The following is a 5,265-nucleotide window of genomic DNA, read 5'->3' on the forward strand; positions in this document are numbered from 1 at the left end:
GGATGTGTGAGTGTGCGGCAGTGCGTGTGCATGTATGTGTTAGCATGGGGCACTGTGCACACACGGACATGCGAGTGTGCGGCAGTGTGTGCGTGTATGTGTTAGCATGGGGCAGTGTGTGTGCATGGATGTGTGAGTGTGACTGTGTGTGCATGTATTGTTAGCATGTGGCAGTGTGCACGCATGGACGTGTGAGTGTGTGGCAGTGTGTGTGCATGTATGTGTTAGCATGTGGCAGTGTGCATGCATGGGTGTGTGAGTGTGTGGCAGTGTGTTTGCATGTGTGTGTTAGCATGTGGCAGTGTGTGTGCACGGAAGTGTGAATGTGGCAGTGTGCCTGCACATAAGTGTGGGCACGTGGCAGTGCACATGCATGGGTGTGTACACATGTGGCAGTGTGCATGCACGGATGTGTCTGGCAGTGTGTGCATGTATGTGTGAGCACGTGGCAGTGTGCATGCGTGGATGTATAAGTGTGTGGCAGTGTGTGTGTGTGAGCTGTGGCTGTGTACGTGTACCAGTGTGTATGTGAAAGTTGCGTTTGTGTGGGTGTGTGACAGTGTGTGTGTGTCTGAGTGTGCGTGGTGTGTGATGATGAGTGTGAGTGTGCCGAGGAAGAGGTTTCAGACTCCCTGGATGCAGGTATCCTTCCTGGGCCACTGCCCAGGTCCTGCCTCCGCCTTCGGCCCCTGCCTGTCACGGGGCATGGGGTACTTGTGCCACCAGTGCCTGGCGTCGGTGGGCTTTGGAGGAACGAAGCTCCTGGCCTTTTTTGCCCGAGGGAGTGGCCTCTGAGGTGGGTCACCAGGGGGCCAGGCTGAGCACCTGGGGCTTTTTGGAGACGGCTCCCACCAGGTGTGCTGCCCCGGCCGTCCAGCAGGTGGCGCGCCTGGGCAGTTGCCAAAGGACGTCAGGCGTCCTGCCCACCCCTCAGTGTAGGCGGGGAAACTGAGGCTGGATTTCTCCTTCCCCTGAACACCAGGGAGTGCATTCCCACAGTCCACATGCTTATGGGGACTTGCTGGGTGCTGGGATCCATGTTAAGCAGAACAGACGTGGCTTCCCCTTCCGGATCGTTCGTCCCACTGAGGACACAGGGATGCATCCCCTGGGGAGCGCCCGACCCTGAGGCTCTGCCACCCACTCACACCCAGCACGGTTTGCATGTGACACCCCCAGCATCCGCAGCCGTGGGCCGCGTGGGGCCTACACAGACATTGCCGTGCACCGCGCACCTCTCCTGTGAACCTGAAAACCCCTGCAAGGGTCCCGCCGCCTCCACCTCTGCGTGTTTCGGGGACAGGCAGCCCATCCTGGTGGACAGAGCATGGGGGCACAGGGTCAGCACACCCGCTCCACGGGGCTCACCATGCTCAAGCTGTGTGGCCGTGGGCAGGCTGCGTGACCTCTTAGGTGGCGTCAATGATGGTGACAACCACAGAGGGTCATGGGGAGGGCTGACCAGGCATGAAAATGCCTTACAGAGACACGGGCCCCCCACACAGGCACATGGCCAGACCGTCCCTTTTTTCATTGGAGGGTGTAGAGAGGGGAATTGCGTTCCTAAAAAGATATGTCCAAGGCTGGGCGCGGTGGCTCACACCTGTAATCCCAGCACTTTGGGAGGCTGAGGCGGGCGTCTCACAAGGTCAGGAGATAGAGACCATCCTGGCCAATCTGGTGGAACCTCATCTCTACTAAAAATACAAAAATTAGCTGGGAGTGGTGGTGAGCACCTGCAGCCCTAGTTACCCAGGGGAGGCTGAGGCAGGAGTATCGCTTGAATCTGGTAGGCAGATGGTGCAGTGAGCAGCTGGGTAACAGAGCAAGACTCCATCTCAAAAAAAAAAGTATGTCCAAGGCTGGGAGTAGTGGCTGACGCCTGTAATCCCACCACTTTGGGAGGCCAAGGTGGGCGGATCATCTGAGTTCAGGAGTTCAAGACCATCCTGACCAACATGGCAAAAACCCGTCTTTACCAAAAATACAAAAATAAGCCAGGCATGCTGGCATACACCTGTAGTCCCAGTTACTCAGTACCTGAGGCAGGAGGATCACTTGAGCCTGGGAGGTGGAGGCTGCAGTGAGCCAAGATTGCACCCCTGTCCTCCGGCCTGGGTGACAGAGCCAGACCCTGTTTCAAAACAAAACAAAAAAATGGATATGTTCAAGTCGAAAACCCTGGTAATTGTGAATGTGGCCTTATTTGGAAATAAGCTGTTTGCCGATGTAATTAGTTAAGATGAGGTTGTACTGGAGGAGGGGCGACCCTACGTCCAATGCCAGGTGTCCTTTTAAGAGGCAAAGAGACACACACAGAAGAGGCCACGTGAAGAGGGTGGAGGAGACCAGAGTGGTGCGGCCACAAGTCCAGCAATGCCTGGAGCCACCAGGCACGGCTCTACCCCATCCAATAGAACTAGGGAAGGTCTGGCCGTGGTGCCTGAGCGGAGGGACCCCAGTGCCTCTTCAGGGCGTCCTCACGCCCAGCCAGTCTCCCCAGGACCCCTGTGGTGGTGCCGATCATTGTCCCCATGTCAGTGCAGGAAGGGTCCTCCTCTACAGACTTTGAAGGGAGCACACACCTTGATTTCCGGCTCTGGGCTCTGGACTGTGACAGAGAGGGTACATTTCTGCTGTAAACCACGCAACGTGTGGTCATTTGTCTCCACAGCCCCAGGGCTCAGGCAGAGGAAGAGCACAGGAGCACAGAGGAGGCAGGGAACACCACAGCAGGGCTGAGTGGTGGGCTGGCCCCCAGCCCCGTATGGCTCTGAGACCCAGCTTGGTAGTAGCTGCACCTGGGCCAGGTGGGTGGCTTGTGCTAGAAGCAGAGGGCTAGTACCCAAACTCGGCACAGCGCCATGCCCAGCTGCTGCACGCAGCCCTCCGGGCGGCGGCACCACCTTCACTGCAATCGGCGCCGGGTGTCCTTCCCCTTCCCTGGCTCTGTGGGTGCTCTGAGACATGGCTGAGGAGGTGCTCCAGGCTGTGGCATGGTGAGAAAGGGCAGGCTCCGCACACGTGGCTCAGCACTGGAGTCCCGCCTCCACCTCTCTCAAGAATGAGTAGGGGAGTTTACCCGAGCCTCCATCTTCTCATCTGTACAAGGGGCTGATAATACCTAGCTTACAGGGCTGTTGTACGGATGAGACTGGGCTTTGCCTGTCAAGCGTGGCATAGAATAGGCGCACAAGGCATGGGACGTCACACATACAAACGCTCCTGGAAACGGTGGGTGAATGGGTGCAAAGACGACCTGCCCCTTGGTTTCCACTGGGAAGTGACCCAGCCCTGGAGTAGTGTCCCATGGAGTGGGGGTGGGATCAGAGCCCGGACGTGCATGTGGCTCTTGCTTGGCATTTCCTCAGAGGGACAAGATTTCCTCAAGGGCAGAGAGGGGAGAGTCCACCTAACACCCGCGTAATCTGAGAGAAAGCAAAGGTTCCTTGGGAGGAACACTGGAGTCAGAGGAACAGACGCTGCTCTGAGGCTCCAGAGGGGAACAGGAGGATTCCTGAGTCAGGTGGAATGAAAGGTGCACGCTGGATCACGAGGTTTTCTGCAGCACATGCTGGAGATTCCCTTCCAGTGACTCACTTTTTCAATGAGTCCTGGAATTCATTCATGTCGAGAGGAGCAATGGATGACAGACCCCTTGTAACCAGCAAGGGCTCTGTTCTCTGAACAGAGGGCTCAGGGAGTACCACGACAGAGAGGGCACCAAACAGAAGCCCCAAGCCCAGCCCTCTGCCCGTGCTGTTGGCCCGGCTGGAACTAAATGGCCAAGCATGTTCAGCTTCCGTTTGCAGGAGGAACGGTGGGTGGGAGCAGCCGTTCTGGGAGAAGCTTTAGGTTAGATTTTTGTTGCTTGTTTATTTATTTTTATTTTTTTGAGATGAGGTCTTGCTCTGCTACTCAGGTTGGAGTGCAGGGGCACAATCTCAGCTCATTGCAACCTCTGCCTTCCAGGTTCAAGTGGTTCTCCTGCCTCAGCCTCCTGGGTAGCTGGGACTACACGCAGGAGTCACCACACCCGGCTAATTTTTTTTTTTTTTTTTTTTTTTTTTTTTTTTTTTTTTGAGACGGAGTTTCGCTCTTGTTACCCAGGCTGGAGTTCAATGGCGCGATCTCGGCTCACCGCAACCTCCACCTCCTGGGTTCAGGCAATTCTCCTGCCTCAGCCTCCTGAGTAGCTGGGATTACAGGCACACACCACCATGCCCAGCTTATTTTTTGTATTTTTTTAGTAGAGACAGGGTTTCACCATGTTGACCAGGATGGTCTCGATCTCTTGACCTCGTGACCCACCCGCCTCGGCCTCCCAAAGTGCTGGGATTACAGGCTTGGGCCACCGAATTTTTGTATTTTTAATAGAGACTGGGTTTCACCGTGTTGGCCAGGCTCATCTCAAATGCCTGACCTCAAGGTGATCCATCTGCCTTGGCCTCCCAAAGTGCTGGAATTACAGGCATGTCCCACTACATCTGGCCGCTTCTTTATTTTTTTAAGGTTACATATTTTTGTGCGACTGTACATGCTGTCCTCTTAATGGAAATGCTATGGTCTCGATGCCAATGGGTGCACAGTGATATGGGCTGAGTGTGTCCCCCTCAAAGTTCCTGTGTTGAAATTCTAACACCCAAAGTGATGGCTTTGGGAGGTGAGGCCTGTGGGAGGTGCTGAGGTCCCCAGGGTAGAGCCTCATGAATGGGATTAGTGCCCCCCTTCCTTCATGTGAGGACACGGTGAGAAGGCGTCATCTGTGAACCTGGAAGCAAGCCCTCACCAGACACTGAGTTTCCTGGGGCCCTGAACTTAAACCTCCCAGCCTCCAGAACTGCGAGAAATACATTTCTGTTGTTTAGAAGCCACCCAGTCCATGTTTTCATTATGGCAGCCCACATGCACTAATACCCGTAGACATCTAGAGATAAAGCAGTTATAATGGTTAGTTTTTGTCTCTCAGTCAGAGTTGAACTTTGGCAAGCATGGTTGTTTTAAATGAACTGTCAAACACTGCCTCAAAGGTCCCTGTGTGTCCTCTCTGAGCTGGTTCAACAAAACTAGGCAGCCGGGAAGCAGTCGTGGATGCAGAAGAAGCTTCGCACGTAAACATGCTCGTCTTAGTGTGATTTGCGACAGAAAATATTGGAAGCAACTTACATGTCCAACAAGAGGTGAGGGTGAAATAAATGATGCTGCTTTCTTCAGATGGAATATTGTGGGATCATCAAAAGGGATGGTTTAAAAAGGGAGAGAGAG

This window comes from Sapajus apella, unplaced genomic scaffold, assembly GCF_009761245.1.
Source record: "Sapajus apella isolate SASKATOON/1434 unplaced genomic scaffold, GSC_monkey_1.0 scaffold15, whole genome shotgun sequence".
NCBI lineage: Eukaryota > Metazoa > Chordata > Mammalia > Primates > Cebidae > Sapajus > Sapajus apella.